The sequence below is a fragment of the Pecten maximus genome, chromosome 15 (genome assembly GCF_902652985.1).
Source record: "Pecten maximus chromosome 15, xPecMax1.1, whole genome shotgun sequence".
Taxonomy (NCBI): domain Eukaryota; kingdom Metazoa; phylum Mollusca; class Bivalvia; order Pectinida; family Pectinidae; genus Pecten; species Pecten maximus.
Genome location: NC_047029.1, coordinates 8,717,827 through 8,729,255, shown reverse-complemented (window position 1 = coordinate 8,729,255; position 11,429 = coordinate 8,717,827).

Here is an 11,429-nt window from a genome sequence, read left to right as displayed (position 1 = left end):
GGATACGAAGGTCCTCCGACATTATCACAAAGACAAACGGCTCTAAATGATGACCTGAAACTTGTTCAAGAATTTGAGACCATCGTTTTATCATGTGAATGTAGGGAATTGTCTAGTTTAACAGATTCACCGGAAGATATAAAAGAAAATATCGTCACAAATGCTCAAAAGGTGATTACAACTCTTAGCCATCGGTTGAAAGAACTAAGACCTATCAAAACTAAAAAAGTTATATCCTTGGAAAAGCTGAAAAAAATGTGTATCAATGACACAACAAAGAATAAGTATTCATTTGCAATAAGTGCTGTCAAAACATACATATACCGGGTGGAATCCTGTTTTGCACGAACACTGAACCTTATTGACAATTTGGAACGCATAGTTGCCATTCTACATAATGTTTCTTCACTATATTGCTCCGGCAGGGTGTGTGACCTAGGAAGTCAAAGCAACTATCAGTGTTTATCGGGAATAAACAAACCGAATATCACAAAAATGGAGTTGAAATCGGCCGACACATCCAAAATTCACCAACGAACAGATACTTGGTTCAAGGCTCGTTCATTCGCACGTGTGACTGGGAGTACATGTTTTGATGCTCTTGGATTAGGTGGTCTAAAGAAACAGAAGCAGCATTTTGAATATGTGTTCAAATCTGTCCCAAAGCCGTCTCCTTCTCCAGAAGTCGCCAGCTTCATGAAACATGGATCTGACAACGAAATAAATGCCATCGCAACACTAGTGTCAAAAGTCATGCCTGTGTATTTGCCAAAATGTTCATATGTAGAGGAAGGGTGCCGTTGTGTATTTGAAGATGAGGAGTTGCTTCTACTTGTCAGTCCTGATGGTACAGTGTAGCATCAGAAATACAAACGATGAAACATTGCCGTAGAAATCAAATGTCCTTGTCCTGGAAACTTGTACAAACCCCGTGTATATTATGAAATACCATACTATTATGTACCCCAAATACTTTTCGAGATGGCAGTACAGGACAACGCACCTATCATTTTCATATGTTATAGTTCTGACACAACCGTGGTAATGGAAGCTGAATTTGATGATGATCTTTGGACGGTAATTACGTCCAAGATTGCTGAATTATACATTGGAAGTGATTGCCAAAGCCCAAACAAACAACAACCAGATATCAAGGAGTTGGAGAATCAGTTGAAGGCGTACGCCAAAAATAAAGTTCGCTTTATAGCGGAAGTTCCTTCTGTGGTGGCAAAAGAATGCAACCATGATACTTGCAACTTAGCTCCGTTTCTATCGTCTCCTCATGAAAACTTTCATCCACACCTTCTACCTCAAAAGAGTCATCCATTCTACAAGAAATGAAAATGTTTAAGCTTACTGCTGCTCACAACTGGTTGTACACACAACTCACAGCTAGGATTACAAAAGATATTCCCATGTACACATAAACCGGACAGCTGACCGTACAGTTTGCAAATGAACCCACGGGGAAAGAAAGTTATACAATTTCCAATATATAATAGGTCAGCTTTATATAGAACCTAGAATATGTCTACTAATAACTGCAAATGTTATATATATATCCAAACTTCCAATTGATTCGTTAGTTTTAACATAGAATGAAGATTTTCGATTGATGACATTGATTTTACCAGTGAGCATAGCTACTTTCGCTTTCAAAAAAAAGTGTTGATATGTCGTTTGTTCTAAACATGCATTAAGATTGAACATAAACGAAGATGGTAAGTTCTCTAGTGGACCACATGTCAGCATGCATTGCTGGAAATACGTATTGAAATTGTAGAATTTACCTTCTAAACTACCAGCCCTGCTGCCGCCGTGTTCAAAATGTATCGCTTCGCAACTCGCAGCTACACGTACAAAACTCAAATTTCACAGCTAGTAGTACAAATCGATTATACACTGTGATTAGGAAGAAGAAAGTTGTTCAGAAAGAAGAGAAAAGATTTATGTTCCCTAACGGAAATATGTTACTCTATACAGTAGTGCTTTGTTTTATTATATATGATTTATGTTATAAAGTCTCACTGCTTAAAAAAGGATCCTTATGTTATTAAACTAACAAAATATATCATAACCCAAAGCCTTCCTCACAGGGGCGAACGCTAAACTTCTAGTATCTTCACAAACAACATGTCCGCTTCCCAACTTTATTCAACTACCGGTTGAGTACATACTAATAACAGATACGGATTCCGGGTACAAATTTCCGGATTTACTATAATTTATTGTATCCTATTTTGTTTATATAACTTGCAATATACTTGAATGTCTCAATTCACATTTGGCACAGTTCATAAGTAAAGTCAATTGGATCGAGTCTTGCTCGAAATATTGTCAACAATTTAAACTAATATTAATATAATTTCTTTGTTTTATAACTGACTAATCTTTACTTCTGAGTTTACACTGAGGATGTAGATGAATATTGTCAAATTTGAACATGTAACATTGCTATCATATGATTGATCATTACCAAGAACATATAAAAATATACATGACTAGAATAATTAAAGTATTTTAACACCAATAACATTGTTGTTATTTCTTATAACCAAAGAACTTTTTTTTTTCAAATTAAACATTACAAACATTTTAAAACTAATGAGTGATTAACACCCATATTGAAGACCTACGTGGTCTTTGGATACATATAGGGATTATTGTGCCCTGTACACATATGTATCCACTCTAACTCAAGAAATACAGTTCACGAATAGAGTTATACAAAGTCTTTCAGATGTCGTGGTCTGTGTATAATTCTTCCAGACTTTGACTTCGTGGTTGATACAGGATCCGGAGGTACTGTTGGAGCGATTGCAGGATTATCCCCTGTGGTTTCAGGTTCGACAACGCCAGCTGGACCTTTCGGCTGGACCTTTCGGCAAGACCTGACGTTGACCGATCTGCTTGTTTATCGCGTCTTCGCACACTTGACGGACAGCTTGGACGGTCATTTTGGATAGGAATCATTGGCACATGGTTTGACCTTTCGACTGGTTTGATGATATATAGTGTTTCCCTGGTCTTCATCAACAAATCACTGTTTCGACGGTACTCGCATGCCTTATCGCCTGCCTTTACAATGTACAGCCGCGGATACTCTGTCTTGTTGATTAGTTCAGCTGGTTCCCATCTTTTATCTGAATATACCCGAAGGGCATCACCTCGCTCAAAATCCTCTCGTGGCTTAGTTCCTCTGTCATAAGTGTTTCCGAGTTTTTCGGTACTCCATTAGCTTTGATGTTACGTTTGCCTTGATGTTACCCTGTTCTGGTCTCCTAAGTGTTTCAATTATTGGCAACCGTGTTTTCCCACGACGCCCCATGAGCCTCTGCATGGGAGATCCAATGTCATCTCTAGGTGTGTTCCTCAGATCTAGTAATGCCATATATATGTCATCTCCTGTTGCCAAACATTTCTTGATCAAGTTCTTAACACTTTGAACAGCTTTCTCAGCAAGACCGTTTGCTTGCTGGTGACCTGGTGAAGATGTAATGTGATTTATGCCATAAGACAGTGTGAACTTCTCAAACTCTTTACTTGCAAATTGTGGCCCGTTATCACTATCAACGTGTCCATAATTCCATATCTTGCAATGTTCTCTTTAATGTGTTTCACAACAGATTTCGTTGTGGTGTCCACCATTACTAGATAATTATTTCCTTCAAGTTCACACAGGTCAACTCCTACTTTGCTCCATGGCAGTGATGAAAGTGGTTGAATCACCATAGGTTCTTTGGCTGGTTTGTTTCGGAATGTTAAGCATGCGCTACATCGTCCTACAACCCCCTCAATCTGCTTATTCATGGAAGGCCAGAATACCAACTCCCTGGCGCGTTGTTTACATTTTACGATTCCCATGTGAGAACTGTGATTGACCTTGAGGATTTCAGCCCTGAGCTTTGAAGGAATGCAGGTTCTCTCTCTCTTGTATACAACACCGTTGTATGTCGACAATTTCTCTCGGTAGCCCCAATATGGTAGTGCTTTTGTGAGAACATTTTGTTTTCTCTCAGGCCAACCCGAGAAAATCATTTTGTTTCATTTCCTGTAACTCGGTATCGTCTCTTGTTGTTCCTGAATGCTTCTGTGATTTAAGTGTGAGAGTGTGTCTACGGTAAGTATCATCATCTCATCGTCCATTACCTTGTCGCCAGTTTCATTAAGTAGTAATCTGCTCAGGCAATCAGCTAGCCCTATTTCCTTTCCTTTCACATAGACAAGCTTGAATTCGAATGGCTATAATTTTAAGAGCATTTTTTTGATCCTCATGGGAGCTGTATGAATTGGCTTCTGTACAATTTGTTTCAAGGGTTTGTGATCTGTTTCTATAGTTACGTCAGATTTCCCATATAACATCTTGTGAAAGCGTTCACATCCAAATATACACGCAACATTTCCTTCTCAATCTGGGCGTATCTTTGTTCCGATCCGATAGTGCCCTTGACGCATAAGCTATTAATGCCTCCATCCTGATTCAATGCCGCACCGATACCTTCCATCGACGCGTCAACTGTCACACGTACAGGCTTATGTACGTCAAAGTATCTCAGGACCGGCGTAGATGTTAGCGCGTCCTTGACATTTTGAAAAGCTTTCCTCGCCGATTCATTCGTTCCATGTCCATTTTTTGTATATCTTAATCTCTCGGAGAGGAGCGTTCAACTCACTAAGGTTTGGGATGAACTTTGTCACATATGCTAGCATGCCTAGTACAGTTTCAAGCTCGCTGTGGCTACTGGGTTCTCTCATGTTCACTATGGCTTTGACTCTCTGTTCTGTAGGTTTCACTCCGTCACCTGTCAAAGTATGACCCACGTGTAGTTTACTTCAGACTTGGCTATAACACATTTTGACTTGTTCAGTTTCAGGTTTATCTGAGGAGCTTTCTCAAGAACCGCCTTCAGTCTCGCGTTATGTTCCTCCAACGTTCTTCCGTGAACCAGGATGTCATCAACTACGATTTCTGTGCCTTCTAAATCACCCAAATTTTTACCATTTCACGTTGAAACACTTCACTGGAACACTTAGTTACTTCCATTTGGCATACGCAGGTATCTGTATCGTCCAAACGGAGTGTTGAATGTTGTTAGATACGAACTTTCCTCTGCTAGCTTTATTTGGTATTAACCCATATTCGCGTCTAATGTTGAAAAATATTTGCTTCCGTGAAGCCTTGTCAGGGTATCATCTATACTGTTCATGGGAAAGTGTTCTCGGAGTAACGCCTTGTTCAAATCTGACGGATCGATACATATTCTTACACGGCCATTTTTCTTCCTGACACACACCATACTGTTGACCCACTTTGTTGGTTTGTTCACAAGTTTTATGATTCCACACTTCACTAAGTGATCTAACTCGTTCTTCAGCTGACTACGGATGGGCGCTGGAACTGGTCTTGGTGCGTGCACTACAGGTTTCAGACTTGTCTATTTTCACCTCATACTCTCCCGGAATGCACCCTATTTCATCTCCTACGACATAACTGTATTGATTTATTATTTGCTCGCTTGTTTCGTGTACTGTACAATCGTTTCGTCCTAACAGATTTATCCAATCTCTTTCGATGTCTTGAAATTCTAAGTCTTTTCGCGTTCCTTTGTATTGACAAGGTAGTGAAATTTTGCCATATGCTCGCATCGGGTTTCCACTGACCCCGTTAATTATCGTGTCACTTGGCTCGATTTGCGAAATATTCCGAAATGATTCCGCCTTGCTGCGGGACATAACATTGCACCTTACCCCACTGTCAATCTCAACAGCCAACTGTTTTCCTTTTCTTCACACGGTTTATTCGTTTTCGCTGTGAACACATCTTGTGTCGTACAGTGACCAAACATCTCGTTTAAACTGTCCGACTCTGCGTAATGTATATCATGTGATTGTTTGTGTGGTGTCGCTGACCGACGTCTCCGGGTTTTGTTTTGAACCTCTATTTCGACATCTCCCTCTATTTTGAAAAATTGATTGTTTATTTCTATCACTGTTCCTACACAGCCTTGATTTCTTGAAATGTCCCCTTACTCCACATGCCAGACATGACATCTTATGTATGGCGCGGGAAGGAAATCATAATTAAATATTTTTGCCTAGGCAAAAATAAAATATTGCCTAGGCAAAAATCGAATATTGCTTAGGCAAAAATATTTCAGCCTAGGCAATATTCGATTTCTGCCTAAGCAAAATTATTTTTGCTTAGGCAGAAATGTTTTTGCCTAGGCAAAAATCGATTTCTGCCTAGGCAAAAATATTTAATTATGACATCCTTCCCGCGCCATACTTATGCAGGACAATTACGATACCCATGATGTTTACAACTTTTGTCACAAAATGGCTGCCTGCATAACCTTGTCGTTTTGTGTAATCAGAGTTTGATGTACCTCGGTTTGGTGAATAAACATTGGCTTTATGTATTTTAGTGTCTTCTTTATTTTGTTGTAGCGATTTAAGATGAGCAGTTGTGAGTTCAACTTGTCTACAAACCTGCATGACTTTGTCTAGTGTCAAATCTCTGGACGGAATCTCCATGAGTTTCTCTGAACGTTTACTGTCACCAATGCCATTTATTTTCATATCGCATATTTAGACCCTCTTATTGATCTCCGTACTCGCACCGTTCCGCTTTCCGTTTTAAATCGGCAATGAAATCCATGATTGTAAGCGTTCCACGTTTTGTGTTTAAAACCTCCTGTCTACTGCCCTGCAGATAGGGCGTAAGAATTGTACTTGCTGTCCCCATTGCATGATCGTAGGAGGCGACTAAATTTGGGATCTTATCTTTTCTCTTCTTTCTGAAAAACTTTCTTCCTAATGTCTCCCTTGACAAGTTCGTGTTGAGTATCCTTGTGATAGGCCGGAATTTTTGCCGATTTATAGTGCTACCTCACTGAAGCATTTTGCCGAAGACACCCAGCAGCACACCCCGACCGGTCACATTATACTGACAACGGGCGAACCAGTCGTCCCACTCCTAATATGCTGAGCGCTAAGCAGGAGCAGCAACTACCATTTTTTTAAGACATTGGTATGTCTCGACCAGGGTACAGTACCCAAAGCCTTCCTCACAGCGGCGAACGCTCGACTAAAGGCCAAAAGTGAGGCATTGTCAAGGGAGACATTAGGAAGAAATTCTTACGCCCTAGGGCAGGTATGTCTCGGCCAGGGGACAGAACCAAAAGCCTTTCTCACAGGAGCGAACTGGCTGTTAATAGGACGTTAAACAAAATAAACCAAACCAAACAAAATCCTATTTCTATACAAATTTAAATGTGAAACATTTGAAAGCGTCGTGTTCAACCTATTTTAGGGATTGTACCATATTGTGAAACTTCCATGTTATAATTGATAAATTGGCATCATAAATGCCTTTCACAAAATGAAGTGGGAAAGTTTTTAACAGTAGTCATGTGGATTAAAAGTCGAGAGGTAAATATTTGTAAATGTACCTGTACATTCAAGGAATGGTATCCTTTTCTATTTAGAAAGTCTGCTTCTTGATTTTCAGAAATGTCCCATCTATGCAGCCTAGGACATTTGGAGATACTTAAGCAAAAGAACCTCGGTATATTTTGGTGGATTAGGCGTTTTGCATGTTGGGGGGGGGGGGGGGGGGGGGTCAATAAATTCAACATGTATGAGGAACATTTGATCTATTTGCATCAAATAATTGAAATAGAGAAAACGTGGGTTTTTCACGTTTCATCAATTTCATTGTCATTTTTTAAAGAAAGATGTGCAGGCAAGGCATATATTAAACAATAACTCAATATCAATTCAATTTTTGAATTCAAAATCAGTTACATAAAGGGACATTTTGGCAAGCTGTTTTGGGTTTTTACCCATTTAATTCAGATATATTTATTATGAATAGTAAGAAAATAGATGCTTCAGACCAAAACAAACCCAATGCCGACATTGAGATTCATGCGTAGTAGTCATACCTAATTTTAGGACGCTGTTATTCTTATTTCAAAAGACATACTAATTTTATCTACAAAACAGACCGTTACAATACCGACTAACCTGTAATTGCCCCAAACTCTTGCTTTGTTCTGTTTCCGTTTTCTCCTCTCGGGGATGTGCCAAAGTTACCAAACTAATCAGGAAGAAGAAAGTTGTTCAGAATGAAAAAAAAAGTGATGTCCCAAATTTAGTCGCCTCTTACGATCTTAAACCCTACCTGCAGGGCAACTAGTTAAACTTACTGGTCTATGGTTCCAGGATCAGACGTTTCTCCCTTTTTAAACATCGCAGTTATATTAACTTCTTTCCATGCTTGTGGTAGCTTTCCGTCTGAATATTTGTTGAATATAATTATCTACCAATGGTTCAATTTCTTGTTTCGTAATTCGTTAAACACTTTTGAATGGTCCTTATTTTTAGCCCACTATTCAAATCGCCCTGCGTCCGTGGTTCGTCCCTCCTTCCGTAAACAATTCTTGTTATCGCTATTTTTCATAAAGTAATGAAGGGATCTTTCTCAAATTTCATACGTAGGTTTCCCTTGGTGCCTAGTTATGCATATTGCATTTTGGGGCCAATAGGAAAACATCATGTCCCTGGCAGGTAGGGCGTAAGAATTGTACCTGCTGCCCCCATTGCATGATCGTAAGAGGCGACTAAACTTGGGATCTTGGGATCACTTTTGGCCTTTAGTTGAACGTTCGCCGCTGTGAGGAAGGTTTTTGGTTCTGGCCCCTGGCCGAGACATACCGGAGTCTTTAAAAATTGTAGTTGCTACTCCTGCTTAGCGTTCAGCATATTTGGACTGGTTCGCCCGTTGTCAGTATAATGTGACCGGGTGGGGTGTGCTGCTGGGTGTCTTCGGCAGTATGCTTCAGTGAGGTAGCACTTTAAATCGACAAAAGTTCCGGCCTATCACAAGGAGACTTAACACGAACATACCGCAGCCTCCCAAAACACACATACGCACTCACCACACGCATGCATGTCGCACGCACGGGAGGCCGTCCTTAAATGACCTTAGCTGTTAATAGGACGTTAAACAAAATAAACCAAACCAAACCAAACCTGACTAAATTTGGTTGGCTAAAAACTGCAGCCAAAACACAAAGATGGGCCTCCATAGTATTAAGGTGTAATGTATGTTCATTCTCATGCAAAACTCACCTCAATGAAGTACAACATTGCCAGGGATCATCAGACAGTCGTGTTCGTATGGGTAAACATTCATATATACGCATATGTCTGTTTAGAACTTCCGTTGTTTCATCGTACTCGGATCATAGGAATGGATAAGGGCATTGACATAAAGCTGCAAAATACAAAATATAATCCCAACAAAAGTGTTTGATTATATTCATTTATTAATACAAACATTTTAGCCAATCTAATTAAAATTGAGATGGTAATTCTCACTACGTAATGACCATCTCAATTTTAATTAGTTGTAACGTAGTGAGAATGACCATCTCAATTTTAATTAGATTGCATTTTGGGTCACCCGAGATGAAAAACACAAGTGATCTATTGTGATTGCCTTTTATCCGGCGTTGTGCGTCGTAAACAATTTACATTTTCGACTTTTCAATAACCAAGAGGTCTAGGATGATGGTATGGACAGTAGCATGCTTTGTTCAATTGACCTTGACCTACCTTCAAGATTACACTGGTGTGATTGTAAGTATTTATTTCAAAACTCAGATGACCGTTAGGGCCATGGGCCTCTTGTTATACAAACAATTTACAAAATACGTTGCCATTCTTAATGTCACATACTATAGCTCACTGAACTAATTATATTATAACTAAGTAGCTATATACCAAATTGTCTCCTTTATAGCATTCACATGTCAGCCCATTTTGCAGAAGTTATTCCCCTTGTTGTTTATTTCAGTATTATTTTTTTGTCCGATTTCTTTGAAGCTCGGTAGAATTTATAATCTTGAAACGAAGTTGTGTTTATTGAGTTTGGAGACTTTTGAATACCCCTTTTCCTCACAAACTGATGGAAAATTCAACATTGACTTTGTAGTGAAAGGCGAGATGTAAGCATTCTAACGAACAACTCTTGAGTGATGCAAATCTTATTTTGACATTTGACGGACGTACAGTATATTGTTCTGCCCTGCAGTACTCGTGTTAAAAAGATGCGCTCGAATCATAGGTGCACAGTTGAGTAGGAGAATAACACGAACTATATGCCTACGAAGAAACCTACATATGTATAAAGTTATTTAGTTAAAGTGCTTAACGGCCCATCAATTGCATGGCAATGCCAGGCCTGTTGTTACAAAAAAAATGCAAATTGTTGATAAATATATGGATGATAGTGTCACTACAACTCCTGCTGATTGCCTTAAAATGATTAAGGAGTTCAAATTCCAGTTTGGTTTGATGGATATGATTCAGACTTTATGTAAATGTTTCTGTAATCATTGAAATGTATGTAAATGTGAACTTACAGTACCGATCCGCGGACACATTTGAGGATGTAAAATTTCACATTTACATTCCTAATTCCTGATGTCAGCTGTGCCTTGATGATTGCCTATCTATATGATAGAAGTTATATAACACAACCAATACGATATTTAAGAGTGTGACGTTTCGGTGACTACAGTCACCTTCATCAGACTAATGACCAGCGGCGACATATGTGTTGACCTAAGCTGTTAATAGGACGTTAAACAAAATAAACCAAACCAAACCAATGTAGTGTCCAAAACTGTAATAAACTCGACCGATTTTTTTAAAATGTTTTGTCTTTTTCATGATTTTATAGACACCATGTTTGAAAAGAGTGACGAGATATTTGACAAAGAAGTGTACAGGATGGTATGATGATTGTAGTCGGCAACGCTTTGTTTAGCATATATGTGCGAGATTTCCTTCGCCCCTTCCCCGTTTAGTACTGGAGAACTGCGGCGTATCAAGCCGCTCTGACCTATATTTTGACCTTTATTGACCCACATTTCGACACTACACTACTACTTCGGTGTGGATTCATATTGGTGAGGAAAGATGTCAATAATCAAAAGTATTTGTCTTTCACCTAAATGTTGACCTTGTCTGACCTACATTTGGACATTTAGCCAACATAAAATCACTTGATTCCAACGAGACCATTAATTTGCATAATAATAGTAACGTAAAATCTGTAGTTGTAAGGTATTAGTTTATCAGAGTCAGGTCTATAAATGTACTTTTCTTGAGGTGTACACATTTGAGTACTTGAAGATTCTAAAAGTTGGCAAGCATGTTCCCAGGTCTTAGTCCCCAAATACATCATAATTGATTGGTTCTGTGGTATTTCTTTAACGAAATTTGCAATTTATTTCTTTAGTATACAGGCAGCAATAGTTAGATTTTTGTCGTTGCCATACAAAAAAGAATGAACTTGGAATGCTTAGTGATGACCGCTGTATGTAAGTAAACACGATCTTAATGTTGTACTTATGTAC